Source organism: Lathyrus oleraceus, chromosome 6 (assembly GCF_024323335.1).
Source record: "Lathyrus oleraceus cultivar Zhongwan6 chromosome 6, CAAS_Psat_ZW6_1.0, whole genome shotgun sequence".
NCBI classification, from domain to species: Eukaryota; Viridiplantae; Streptophyta; class Magnoliopsida; order Fabales; family Fabaceae; genus Lathyrus; species Lathyrus oleraceus.
The window spans coordinates 192,900,732-192,916,115 of NC_066584.1; positions in this window are offsets into that span (position 1 = coordinate 192,900,732).

Sequence of the window (15,384 nt, forward strand, 5' to 3'; positions counted from 1 at the left end):
CAAGACTCAGGAGTATCCTGAAGGTGCGTCGAAGAATGACAAGAAAACCCTGAGGAGGCTAGCTGGAAGCTTCTATTTGAATCAGGATGATGTGTTGTATAAGAGAAACTTTGACATGGTCTTGCTCAGATGCATGGACAGACCCGAGGCAGACATGTTAATGCAAGAAGTTCATGAAGGTTCCTTCGGTACTCATGCCGGCGGACATGCAATGGCTAAGAAATTGTTGAGAGCGGGTTATTACTGGATGACTATGGAATCCGATTGTTTCAAGTATGCTCGGAAGTGCCATAAGTGTCAAATCTATGCTGATAAGGTGCATGTACCACCAAGCCCTCTGAATATCATGAATTCGCCTTGGCCGTTTGCCATGTGGGGCATTGATATGATTGGGAAGATTGAGCCTACTGCTTCAAATGGACATCGCTTCATCTTGGTTGCGATTGACTACTTCACCAAATGGGTGGAAGCAGCTTCCTATGCTAACGTTACCAAACAAGTGGTTACCCGGTTCATCAAGAAAGAAATCATATGTCGTTACGGAGTTCCTGAGAGAATCATCACTGACAATGGTTCGAATCTCAACAACAAGATGATGAAAGAGCTTTGTAAAGATTTCAAGATTGAACATCACAATTCTTCTCCTTACAGACCGAAGATGAATGGTGCTGTAGAAGCGGCAAACAAGAATATCAAGAAGATTGTACAGAAGATGGTCGTTACGTACAAGGATTGGCATGAGATGCTGCCTTTCGCTTTGCATGGGTACCGTACCTCAGTACGTACGTCGACCGGGGCAACCCCTTACTCCCTTGTGTATGGTATGGAAGTTGTCCTACCTGTTGAAGTGGAGATTCCTTCTCTGAGAGTTTTGTTGGATGTCAAGCTGGACGAAGCTGAGTGGATTCGAACAAGGTTTAACGAGTTGAGCCTTATCGAAGAAAGACGGTTAGCAGCTGTATGCCATGGACAGTTGTATCAGAGAAGGATGAAGCGAGCCTTTGATCAGAAAGTGCGTCCTCGGACATTTCAAACTGGTGATCTAGTTTTGAAGAGGATCCTCCCTCCCGGTACAGATAACAGGGGCAAGTGGACTCCTAATTATGAAGGTCCGTATGTTGTGAAGAAGGTCTTCTCCGGTGGAGCCTTGATGCTTACAACTATGGATAGTGAAGATTTTCCGTCTCCTGTCAACTCAGATGTAGTCAAAAAATACTTCGCATAAATTGACCCGCTGGACAAAAAGAAAAAAGGTCCAGGCAAAAAATGGGCATCCCGTCGAACCAAAAAACAGAAAAAAGGTTCGGGCAAAAATTAGGGATAAAAGGAAAAGAATTTGTACACCCGGTAAGTCGAAAACCCGCAAGGGCGGCTTAGGCAAAAATGGGTATCCCGGTGGATTGAAAACCCGAAAGGGCGATCCAGGCAAAAATTAGGGATTAAAGCGAAAACTACAGTCTGAATTGTTTGTACTTCATCAAGCTTTATCATCTGCCATCTCGAAAGATGTGATCTGTCCAGTCATTCTTCTCAGAAAGCAAGGAGTTGGGAGGAAAACTGATGATCTATGAGTTATAACAGAATTGGGAAATAGTGGATGCCGTGTTCACATTGCCATTAGGATAGATTTTCTTCCTTTTTTGTGCGCAATTACCTCTTTCTAGGAATTGCTTCCCGATGTATTTGCCTCTTCAGGCACATTTTCAATCAATAAAAGTCGTTATTCAGATAAATAGCTCTTTCGTTTTTATTTTTACTGTTTTGTTTGCAAAATGTCCGAATTTTTGATAAGCATTGCATATAAAAAACATGAAGGCTACACAACAATGTGCAGAAAGACAAAACATTTGAAAATCATTTTGAATGTTGAGGACACTTGAGCGTATCTTGTCCATGTATCCCCTGGGGGCATTTTGTTGTGCTGTTTTTCAGGTTGGCATCTGTGAGGACGTTTCCTCAGCAGATATTTTCCCCAAGCAAGTTTGGAAGCTACCAGAGCTATGTTCCCCTGCAGAGACGTCTGTGGATAGTGCCTTCTATTCTCCAACAGATCTGAGGATTGCCTATCCCCAGCAGGCCTGTATTTGCCATTTCCTCCCCGAGTGAGGCAGGTTCATTGAAATTTATCTCCAGCATTTATCCTACCTGTGGACTGAAGAATATCCCCAGCGGAGTTTATCTTTTCCCAGCAGCAGTACTGTTCTTCAAACATGAGTGTGAAGTCACTTTACCATTCCTCAAGCAGAGTTCCCCGCAGAGTATTTCCCCAAGAGGAGTCTCCCCACAGAGTCAGAGTATCTGATCATTTCGGTTCCCTAGCCAGGGATCATTTGCATTTTTTCATGTAGTAATCATTGCATCCTCAAAAATTGCGTAGCATTCCCATTCAATATGGAGCATTACGCCATAGAGAAATTCAAACATATGCACTCATGTGTTAACTTCACCAGACCGTATCCCCGGCAGAGGCGGATCATTTCATTCAACATCAGCGCAGCAAGACTGCTACAGTTGCTCTTGACAGCATTCAGAATTGTTTATTCCCCACAGAGGTTTATTTCCTCACCCGATGGTGACAGAGGTTTATTTCCTCACCCGATGGTGACAGAGGTTTATTTCCTCACCCGATGGTGACAGAAAGTTTGTTTCTCCCCAGTGAGACCCCTAGCAAGTGGTCAACCTTGCCTTGACATATCTCAGATGTCGTTCTTGTGATACCAGTAAGTGTCATGCCAGCACCCGCGTGTGCTTATTCGTTTGGTGTCGGTAAACACCATTGTTTCGGTGTCTGTAAACATCGGATATTTTTATCCAGTCATCAGTAAATGTCTGGTCATCATTTTTGGTGTCGGTAAACGCCATTGTTTCGGTGTCTGTAAACATCAGGTTTTTCTCCCCAGTCATCGGTAAATGTCTGGTCATTTTTCGATGTCGGTAAACATCGAGTCTCACCCAGTCATCGGTAAATGTCTGGTCATTTTTTTGATGTCGGTAAACATCATCCTTCGATGTCAGTAAACATCGAGTCTTTCCCTCAGTCATCGGTAAATGTCTGATAACCCCCAGTTAGAAATCCCCAGTAGAGTCATCTGTAAATGTCCTACCTGGTTTTCAGTTGCAAATATTTGTTTTCCCTAGTTAATTTCTCATCCCAGTCATCGGTAAATGTCTGGTCATTTTTTTTGATGTCGGTAAACATCATCTTTCGATGTCGGTAAACATCGAGTCTCATTCCAGTCATCGGTAAATGTCTGGTCAATAAAATCAAAATCCCCAGAAGTCGTCGGTAAACGTCTTGTCTGGTATCACCACGAAGAGTTTGTTCCTCCCCGAGTGGAGACGCCATCGGTAAATGGCCCAGTTTTCTTCGATATCGGTAAATATCGAATTCCCAGTTGCAGCATGCCATCGGTAAATGGTCTTGCTAGGGTTGACATCGGTAAATGTCAGGTTTCTTTGAAGCCACCATCGGTAAATGGCTGTGCTGAAGTTGATATCGGTAAATATCAAAGTTTCCAATTTTAACCATCGGTAAATGGTTTTGTTTTTCAGAAGTTTGTTCTCCCCAGCAGCCATCGGTAAATGGTCGTGCTGAAGTTGATATCGGTAAATATCAAGTTTCCAGTTTCTAACCATCGGTAAATGGTTTTACTTTTTCTGAATCTGTCATACAGTTTTGTCATCGGTAAATGACGTGGTTCTTCTTGTATCATATCCAGTCTGTGCAAATTCTATGGTTCTTTGGTATTCAATCCCTGTTTACCCTGAAAGTCTGACAGCCGTTGCTATCATCCGTTCGGGTTCCCAGCTGATTGAATAGGGGCAGCTGTAGCACCTCAAATTTGCACCTATCATTATGCATACAATTTCATATTAAATCATAACATATCATGGTCCATTTCTATAACATTTGCATTGTCCCCCAGTTGCCTCAAGAGCAAGCAATCAGAAATTAGGTCAAACTAATCTCCTGGTCAGTCAACCAAGCAAGCAAAGGAATTTTTCATTGAACCAAGGCCTTGGGGATTGTCCAACAATTTCACATGGCTTGGAGGTCTATTTGAAGTATTTTGGTCAAGGATTGAGGGCTCAGAGGTCAGCAGTTCATGCCTAGACAGTCAAAAACCCTAAAAAAGGTCAACTGTCAGTCAAAGCAGTGGATGGTGGTCATTCTTGTGGAATTTGGGCACCATGGTCAATAATCAAGAGTTCATACAACTTGGGACATCATTTGAAGTCAAGTTCTCAAGGAATTAGGGTTTTGAAGTCATCAGTCAATGCACAATCAATCAGAAACCCTAAAAGTCAACTGTTGGTCAACTGTCCATTTAATCAGTAATTTGATGATTGGAATTGGTTTGTGAGAGTTCATTCATGTCCAAATAGTCATCATATATCATGCCAAACACCATCATGGAAGAATTCGAAGCCAGATCATGAATTTCCCAAAATGGAAACTGGGCCTGTAACTGAAACCTGCCATAAATGGAAAGTCTTGATCCTCAAACTTACATTGTGATACAAGCCTCAAATGAATTTTTGCCCAACATGAAAGTTGAAGATCTTGTTCTCCCATTTCCAAAAAGTCCTAGAACTCTCAATTCCCATGTGTGGTCGGCAAGTTATGATCGAATCGATTTCAGAAAATCTTGAACTTCAAAGGGCCATATCTCCCAAACCGTTTGGCCAATTTTGGTGGGGTTTATTCCTACAAGTCACATTTGATCCCCTCTTTCCAAAAATATAAATTTCATGAGCCAAAACTTCACCAATCAAAATGGCATATTTTGACCTTTTTCATTTAAATGTAAGTTTGACCAAGAGTTGACTTTTTGACTCAAACATTTTTTCAGCATTTGGCCAATTGGGACAGCTCATAAATATCATTTTAAGTGTGTTTGCAAAGTCAAATTATGCAGCACATGTGAATCTATACTTGGTTACTTGAATTGTAAGAAAGGTACAAATGCACCATGCTTGTCCATGCTTTCCCCAACCATGCCTTGTACCAGCATCATTATGCAGCATTTTTGACCATTTTTTCTGTCATGGTGAGCCTCATTGTGCAGCCATACTCCAATAGTACATATGGCCTTACTAGTTTACTTGAACATGGGCAAAAGGACATTGTTTCAAACATCCAATTGTTGAACCATACCTTGTACTTACAACAGCAGACCTAGTGGCAATGGTACAGCATTTTTTCTGTCATTGTTTGGATACACTACTAGCAGCAAGACCAACAGAAATTGAGGGAAGCTAAAAAACACTTTGGCCTTTCTTTTTCCAAAAGAGCTGTCAAAAGCACCCAAAAGCATGGGCCTTGCCATGCCTGGTACTGCTCATAGCAGACCAAGGCCTTAATGTGCTGTGACGGGTAGCAGCATGGGCATGACACGAAAAACAATTTGGCCAAGGCAAATCAAAAGGGGGGATTCTCATTTTTAAAAAAAGAGAACTCACTGATGCACAAGGGGGACTCTCTGGCCTGGCCATTGCATTTTTGGCATTCTTCCTGTTACTAGACAACTATTGGCAGTAACAGCAAGAGAAGCAACTTAACAGCAGGGCATATTGTTGGGCACTGGTGGTAGCAGTAACAGCAAGGGGGCATCACAAGATTTTTGGGCCAAGATAGAAAGAAGCTCATTCAAAAAAACCAACTCACTCACTTTGGCATGATCAAAATGGATTCTGCTCAGATCCATTCAAAAGGAACCTTGCTATTTTGCATTTGAGATCTTCTGTCCAAAACAAAAGCTCCAAGTCCAACCTTGCTTGGCAACCAACAAACCTCATTTGTTCTAACCACTTCACTTGGCCAAATTCCAAAGAACCTACCCAAAACCAAAGTTGCCTGAGCCCTTGTTCTGTATCTCAAAACCCTGCCATGAAAAGCTCCAAACCAAACCCAACCTTGCCTTGCCACCAAAAACAACAGCCAATAGCAGGTTTTGGAAAGAGGATTTTCCTGTCATGAGAAAACACATAGCAGCAGCACAGCAGACAGAAATATAGAGCTTCATTCATTCAAACTCACCTTTTTGCATTTCAAAAATCCTGTCCAAGACTCAAAAGAGAGAATGCTTGGCTTTGCCTCAAACCAACCTAACAGAACCAACAGCCCAGCCAAAGATCTTTACACTCTCTCAGACCTCAAACTTTCTGTCCAAGACCAGTAACAGGCCAAACACTTGCCTTCTCATCCTTTCCAAACCAATCTCATTCATACATCTCCACTCTCAGCCTTGGCACTTAGCATCACCTGTCCAAACAGAAGAACCAAGTCCTATAAATACACTCCTCTCAAACCTCACCCTGGCTTGGCATTTCATCTTGGCTGTCAAAAGCACAAGAGTATAAAACCTTGCAACACTGATTTAACTCACTCACCACAACCTCCTTCAAAATGGACCTTGCCTTGCTTTGGCCAAATTTCAAAAATCCTGCCCAACTCTAAACACTGCCTTGCCAACCATGGCAGTTTTGTCATCTCTATTCTTCATCAATTCCAAACTCTGCCAACATAGCCAACAAGCCACAAACCTTTTGGCCAAACAGTAAAAAGGAGCCACACTGTCAAAATCCTGCAGCATCAAAAAGTCAATATCCTGCAGCAAACACCCTTGGCATTTTCTTCTAAAAATCCTGTCAAACACCACAGAAAAAGTATGCCTTTCCCTCATTTTTCTTGCCATGGCCAAGCATCACTAGACAACACCAACATGACATAGTAGGCTAACAGACCTCATTCATTCAAACAAAAACCTCTTCTTGCACTTTTTCATTTATCAGTCCACAAACTTCAAACACTTTGACTTTGTTTGGTTGGTTCATCATCAAGGCAACATCATGAGCATTACAATCACATTTTTCACACTTGGAAGCATTGGTTCTTGCATTGTTTTGAAAAAGTGACTTCCATGGCAATCCAAGTTTGAGACTATTTCAATCTACACAAACAACTTTCATCATTCATCATCTAGGACCCTAGGGTACAACTGTTTCACTTCAAATTCATCAAAAGGCACCAGCAACACAACTGCTCCTCCAAATTGGTAAGTTTTCAACTTCCACCATTTTTAAAATTGACACATGCTTTGAATAGGCCTTTCCATGCTGGTTATCATGATGTGTTTATTTTTTGAAATGTTTGTGTGTTCATGAAGATATTTTGAAAACAAGTTTAATGTGGAAATGTGTTTGTGCTCGATTCATGATACACACGAGTTTTCAATGAAAAAGGGTGATAGATTCTTGTTTGCCATTGCTTGCTGATCATTTCCATGTACCCAATTTTAATTTTTGGGCAAGATTGTGAAATTATGATTTTTGAACACAAACCCTAATCCCAATTTTCCCAGCTTTCTTCCCATTTTCGTGTGGCCTGGCTTTTCACTCACCAACCAATGAAAACATTTCATTTAGTGCCCAAAACGACTGTGTTTGGTTAAGTGAATCAGAGAATTACAAAAATGCCATTTTCTCAATATAAATTCAATTAATTTCTTCACTTTGATTACCAATCTTCCAAAATTCATAACTTGCTCATTTTTGATCCAAATTCAATGGGATTTTTTGTGTTGTGTTCATCATGATCTCTACGTTTTTATCATATTTTTTCCAGAATTTTTGGATGAGTGGTTTTTAAATGGCCTTAGGGGTTGTGTCATGTGACCAAATTTTGTACACTTTGCCAAATCAATTGTGAAATGATGAGAATGTATCCAATGGCTCTCAAGTTTTTTGTGCTTAAACTAGACACACTCATGGTGATTTTGGTATAAAGTTTGTGAATTTATCATTTGTGGTTTGTGAGATATGATTTTTTGAATTAGGGTGTGACAACTTGTGTCACACCATTGATGTCCAACTTCATGATTTTCATTACCATGCTTCCTTACATCCAAATGACCCCAAATTTTGCATGAACCTACTCTTGTATGTCTAGTTCACTTGTGAATTTTCTTGGATTTAATTGAACTATTTTCCATTTGTTTGAGATTTTTCCTCCCTGCCTAGTCAAATGTTGACTTTGTGTGACACATGTTCCCATTTCATTTGTGAAATTCTCATACTTTATTGGATGGACATGAAATTTTACATGAGATAACTAGACATTCTCATCTTTGCCATGGTTTTGATCCCATTCATTTATCATACACCATTCTTGACTTATGATTTTTCTAAGTTGATGCATGTTTGGTTGACTTCATTGAGCATGTTCAAATTGGTTTTGACTTTCTGATTTTCATTGACTGCCTTCCACTTGCCCAAATGGGATGAAATTTGACATGCTTACCATGCTATGTGTTAGGTTTGATCATGATTTATTTGATGATTTTTGGAAAATGTTTAGATTGCTTTTGGTGCAAGTCTTGCTGTTGACTTCTATGAGCTTCTGTTTGCCATGTTTTGACCTAAATGGTTCATGAAATGATGATAGTGATTGATATGAGTGTGAACCCAATTGGTTTTGTTTCCTAATTGTTTGAACATGATTTTGGATACTTACCCCTTGCTGTTTGGACTTTCTCATTCATTTTTGACCCTAGGCTTGCCCTAGTGGTCCTGTTACTCACCTTTGAGCTTGTGATTTCAGGTTGACCATCAAATGGCCATTAAGACCAATTCTTTTGATTGAGTTTACTCAAGTATCATTGTCTAACCTCTTTGTTTTGTAGGTGGCTTGGCTCACATGCCCTAAGCCTTGTGCCTTGCACATCCATGTGCCTCCAATTAACTGCTGGTGTCTGCTTCTGTTTGTTTTGTTTGAGGTTGCATACTAACATTTGCTTGACTGTTTCAGGTGCTTTAGTTGCTTAGTTCCTTGTGAACTTTTTGCTTTGCTTTGCTTGTATAAGCAATTTGCATTGAGGTATGTCTCTTTTACTTCATGTAGTCTGGAAGACCTGGCCTGTTACTTGGCCAGGCAACTGTCTGAAGCCCTCCTTAAGAGGCAATGTTTGTGGATGTTTAACTTTGTCCTTGCATAGAGTCAAAGCCCTCCTAAGTGAAGAGGCAATTGGTGGAAGGTAGGGATATGCAATCTATCCCCCACTATTCAGTGTGTCATCTGCCTTGCTCACACCACGGTGTTGATGCATTGCAGATACAAACCCAAGATCTTGTACAATTGTACAGTTGAGTCAGTTTTAATGTGTAGAAGGGTTCCCACTTTCTGAACCCACACATTCTTGTCTTGAGCTCTCCCAGGACAGGGATAAGAGCTGTGAGGTCTCATCCTCACTTCATCCTTTCATCTGCTTCACCTTAGCCCCTCAATGGCAAGGTTAAGAGCAACATTCACCCAGTTCCAGAGGTTTGTTTGTTGAGGTTGATATGACCCCTTGACTAAAACCTAACCCTTGTTTGAGCCACTTGTTTGTGTATAGCGTGTGCTATCTGTGCTTGTAGGATTGTTTGACTTGCTTCCTGTGCAAGTTAGGATAGTTTGACTTGCTTCCTGTGCAAGTTAGGATAGTTTGACTTGCTTCCTGTGCAAGTTAGGATAGTTTGACTTGCTTCCTGTGCAAGTTAGGATTAGTTTAGACTTGCTTCCTGTGCAAGTTAGGTTTTGCTTGGCTTGCTTCCTGTGCAAGTTAAGTGTGTGTGGCTTGCTTCCTGTGTGAGCCATACTTAGGATAGGTTGGCCCTTGTGCCATTTAGCTAGAAACCATAACTTAGGGTTGATTTTGCATGACAACATCTAGGCTCGAGTCGTAGTCTCCCTAGAGTTGTGTCTCCCTCTGTTATCTGGTTAGGCTAGATCCTTGTCCCTGCGTAGGGGAACTACATCGCCCTGATCTTCACACCAGATGAAGTATGTAGGCAGGAGATTGAGCTGATCTCTCCGGGCGCCTTTTCTTTCTTTTGTGTGTGTTGTCTGACCTTTGCTAGGCTCGAGTCTGTGACTCCTTAGCATTTGCTGTCTGTCTGTTTGTGTGTGTTTGACAGTTATAGGCTGAGTCCCCGACTCCCTATTAACTTGTTGTGTTTTGGTTCGGATGCTGATGTAAGTCCAGCAATTGGCATTCAGGCTCCACGTTTGCCTTCTTGTGTGGGTTTTGGTTCGGATGCTGATGTAAGTCCAGCAATTGGCATTCAGGCTCCATGTTTGCCTTCTTGTGTGTGTTTTGGTTCGGATGCTGACATAAGTCCAGTGATTGGCAGTCGGGCTCCATGTTTGCCTTTGCCTTTGTTTAGTTATTTAGCACGTGTCAGCCGAGCTACGAATGCTCTGATTCTTCTCTCGTCCGAGAAGATACGTATGCATAGGATGCGACATCCTAGCGAGCATGTGTTGTTTCCCCAGTCCGAACTACTTTGACTCTGATGTCTATGCCTGATAGACTAAGTAGGCCCAGGATGCGACATCCTGCCGAGTCCAGTTTCAGTCAGTCTCTTTCGTTTCTTTCAGCCAGTGTGTGTGAATATTTGAGCAGTGTTTAGCAACCAATTTTCCTTTCTAGTGTGCGTGGATCCCGTAGAGTACTACGGATGCGTAGGGGTGCTAATACCTTCCCTTCGCATAACCGACTCCCGAACCCATTCTCTTTGGTCGCGAGACCATGTTCTTTCCCAGGTTTACTCTGAGCGTTTCCTTTCCCTCTTTTGGGATAAATAACGCACGGTGGCGGCTCTGTTGTTTCTTCTTTCCCGCCGGTTTTTCGCGCGATGCGACACTCGAGCATAAAGCTTATTGGTCCATTAAGACCCTTAACATGAATTACACAACTGCAGGCAAGAAACGTATTTTGGATATCCATAACTAGAAGAACTTAGACTAGATGCCTACGAGAATGCCCGAATTTATAAGGAAAGAACCAAACAGTGGCATGACAAACGAATTACAAGGAGAGAATTCAAGGAGGGTGACGTAGTCTTTCTCTTTAATTATCTACTTAAACTATTTCCAGGCAAGCTTCATTCTAGATGGTCAGACCCTTTTGAGGTCACGAGAGCTTTCCAAAGTGGAGTTGTGGAAATCAGAGGTAAAACCAACGAACCATTCGTTGTAAATGGGCAGCAACTTGAGCACTACCACAATGTAGAAAATAAGGATTTTATAATGAGCTATAAATTAGAAGAACTACCCGCTCTTTCAAAAGGTTAGCACCGTCCCAATCGATGTCGAGCTCCCGACATTAAACGAAGCGCTGCGTGGAAGGAAACCCACGACCTTTAATCATTTTATTTTCTTTTTTGTTTGTTTTCATTTTTATTATTTTTATCCCATGTTTGTTATTATTTTTTTTTGTCTTTTCTATTATTAGTATTACTATTACTATTATTACTACCTATTCTAATACTAACATGTGATACCTTTTTACTAATAGTATAACCTTTTTTTCTACTTTCAGGCTAACATAACTTAGGATAACTTATCACTAACTTTGAAATATGGAGCACGTTGACGATATGGAGGTTGTATTTAGGAATGAAAATCAGAGGCGCCACTTTGACATGTTAGCACAGAGGGGGATGGCACTTTCTATTTATCCAGATGGACTGACCCTGACCACCTTAGGACTGAGAGACAGTGTTATGTACCTTCTGAACCAAGTAGGATGGGAAACTTTTGCTGTGAGGAAGAGGTATAGCCAATACTGTAGGCTCACCCTTGAATTTCTGAGTTCCCTCTATTATGACCTTAATAGAGGAATAGGATTTGGTAGAGGCTTGGTTATATTTAGGTTGTTCGGAACCAAGTACCGTTTCACCCACCATGAGATGGCTGAGTTATTAGGATTTCCTAGTGGCACAGATACTTATACCATTACCCCTGATGATGCCTTCACAGACCTAGACCATGACTATTTTTGGGGAAACATAACCGGAATTTATCACCCTGAACCTCACACCATGTTTTCCAAGAATATCCATAACCCTGCTCTCTGGTACTTTCATAAGATCCTGGCTCATACCCTGTTCGGTAAGGAAGAGAACATCACCGTTGTTTCTAAGGACGAATTATTTATCCTATATTGGGCCTCCCAAGGGAGACCAGTAAATGCGACTACCTTTATGTTAGCAAACCTAGCCAAGATCACCCGAGAAACACACGGTCCTATCATCATTGGTGGTTTAATAACCATGATTGTTGACGCTATAGGCTTGAGATATCCGCTTAACCCTTTATATGCTTTTAATGGTATCCTCCCTATGCACTTGAACTTTTGTTTCAAATGTGGCATCATTGCCAATTTAGGACCAACGGAGTTTGAGCTGCTAATTGATCACGAAGTAGTCAGGAATTTTACACTGTCGGACCATGAGAAAACCAACATCCACAACCGAGCTAATTGGTTCTACAACTTAGAGGGCCAAAGTGAGTTTCCTACACCACCTTACAACCCTCAACATTATGAGATCCCATAAACCTTCTTTCCTGATGCTGATTCACACGCTTCTGGTGCATATCATGTCGTTCCTCTAGTTGATTTTGGCACTGCTATACATACTCTGCAATCTGAAGTCAATTTCATCAGAGGATAAGTGGATTCTCTCCAAGTGGATATCCTAGGCTTTATGGATGTCATTAAAGAACAGTTCGATCAGGTCTTCCAGCATATTCATTCCCTGGAGCATTCTCGTGGACCGAAGTGATAGCTAGTATTAACTAATTATACTAGAGTTTTTGTATTTTTTAGTTTAGTATTTTAATTGTCATCGATATTTTTTTCCTTTGTTGTTATTTTTCATTGTTTGCCTACTTATCACTCAATATATTGAAATGAACTTATGTTACTGCTATGTTTAATGAATATAGTTTGCATTTCAGTTATTTTATTTTATCGCTTATTATGTCCTTCCTTACAAATTTCATGTCTTTTAATTCACTGCTATATAGCCTCAATACGATTTACCAACTTTAATCTTTAGAAACTACCAAAATTACGAATTTTAGGTTAATGACGTTCGCCATTTAGCTAATGGCGCTCGCCATTCGTTTCGAATTTAAAAGTCCTAGTATTTTTGGAAGATGGAGTTCGCCATATGCCTAATGGAATTCGTCATATCAGGAAAACAAAACATTTTCCTCCTTTTCTTCTCCCTCCTGCGCATTTTTCAAACCCCTTTCAATTAAAACCCTTCAACTTCCTACTCTATACAATATTAACTAAAACCCTCCAACTTCCAACCACTCCACTTCCTCCCAATCATTATAAATTCATAACCACTCATTTTCCAACTTCATTATCCCTTCCATTCACTCTTTTCTTCTCAAATCACATAACCTTATCTTCCCATTCCTTCTTTTTCATTCATTCAAAATGCTTCCAAGAGCTGTTCGACCAAGGGGAAATGTGGACTACATGGGGATTGTTTTCGCAGAGGGAATTGATGGAGAAAATCAGAGGAGTAGATACCACAAGCTCTTTAAGAGGGACGTCTTAGCAACACGGTACCCCGACAATGCTTCTCTTTGCGATTTGGGTTTATCTGACAGTGTCCATTGGATGCTTAACAACCTAAGTATGTATCATTTTCTTACTTAAACTAGTCCTACATTTATCCGACTTACCTATGAGTTCTTGAGCTCTTGTTCCCTCATGGGGAAGATTTTGCATGCCAACACCCTTTAGGGAGCGATTAAGAATCCATCTCTCTCGACTTTTGGCAACAACTACCGGGAAACACCACCACTTACTGTGAAGGCCTAAAAGCTATAGCTATTCAAAACCCGACCATTTGGTATTTGCACCGTATTTTAGCCATGACTATTTTTGGTCGAGAGAATACCAACAACGTGAATTCTAAAGACCTTTTTCTTATTTATTATGCATTGTCTAGAATAAAAGTTAACCCGACATCATTCCTACTCACACACTTCTAGTCCACCTATGTTTGTACTGGAGGTCCTATTTATGTCGGAGGGATAATCACATCAATAGCCCTTTCTTTAAACCTAGGCACAAAGTTGTCTACGCTTGAGCCGTTAGAGACTCCGTTTGCCGACCTTGATTACTGCCGTAGCATGCGTGATCGGTCACCATTCTCACTTAGTTTTCATTATCTATCCAGCATGAATCTTCAAGAATCAGTAACACTTTATTCTTTCTTTTAGTTGATTTCTTATGTTTTATTGCATTTTATAAACTCCTGCTTGTTTTATGTTGTATTAGTGGTTCATCTCTTTTTGTCGCATTTAATGTGTTTCCGTGGTAGTTCTATTTGGTTTCCAAGTCTAACAATAAGCCCGAAAGATGTGTAACGGAAGAATGGAAGTCCAGGACATCGTGCAAAGCGAGATAAGGCAAAAACAGGGGGCTGACACGGGTGTCCGTGTCAGCTGACACGGCCCGTGTCATCCTGTGCAGAGTGGAGATCAAGGAAGCAAGAAAACAGGGGGCTGACACGGGTGCCCGTGCCAGCAAGGAATGAAGGGATTGAGTTGACAGAGAGCCAAAATGGGCGCCCGTGTCATCTGACACGGCCCGTGTTGTCCAATTCGCCCCGTTTGTTGATTTTTATTGTTTTGTTCTCTGTGTAAGTCCGGAGGACAGTCTTGGTATTTCACGATGTTTTTAGTTGATTGGGAACTATTTAGTCTGCATTTTGGAGAAGAGAAAAGGGAATTTTGGATCGTACAAGGAATAGACAGAAAGAAGAAGAGAGCTTTCAAGGTGTTTGAAGAAGAAGAGATTTTCAAGATCGGAAGAGATTGAAGATCAACCTTCATCACCAACGAATTGTAATGTCTCTATTTTGTAATTTACTACCTTTGAATATTATGAGAAGCTAAACCCCCAATGCTAGGGGGTGTCCCTGAATTGCTATTGTATGAACACTATTTCTATGTTTTTATGATCATCAACTCTTTATTCATTCAAACTATTATACAACGTTCTTAATGCTTTATTTTATCGGACAAATGGAATTTTGATCTATGGTTAAGGATTAGGTCGGACAAACCACCGTATCGCTTGTTGTATAATAATACTTCGATTTAATCGCTTAGGAATAAGGATCAAACCGTAGTAGCCGTACATTCTTGATCAATTGCATATTTCGTAACGTCATTTTGAATAGCTAAGGAATTAGGATTGAAATTGACTGTTAATGGTTTCCGGCTAAGGAATTAGAGAAAACAATTCTTGAAGATCGGCTGTGAATAATTGCTACGTAGATGTTATATAATTTGGAGGTAGTGTAGTACAAAGCAATTCACACATCTTGCCTTAGCATGCTTTCTCATATCGTTTAACAACTTTTTATACGCTTTGTGTAATTTATTCTCGTTCTTATCATTTTGAAAACAATCAAAAACCCCCATATGATCTTTTGTTCAATGGAATTATTGTAAAGGTTTGTACTTATTACGCAGTCCTCGATATCGATACTCGGGAGAACTCCCATTTTATTACTACATTGGTGCTA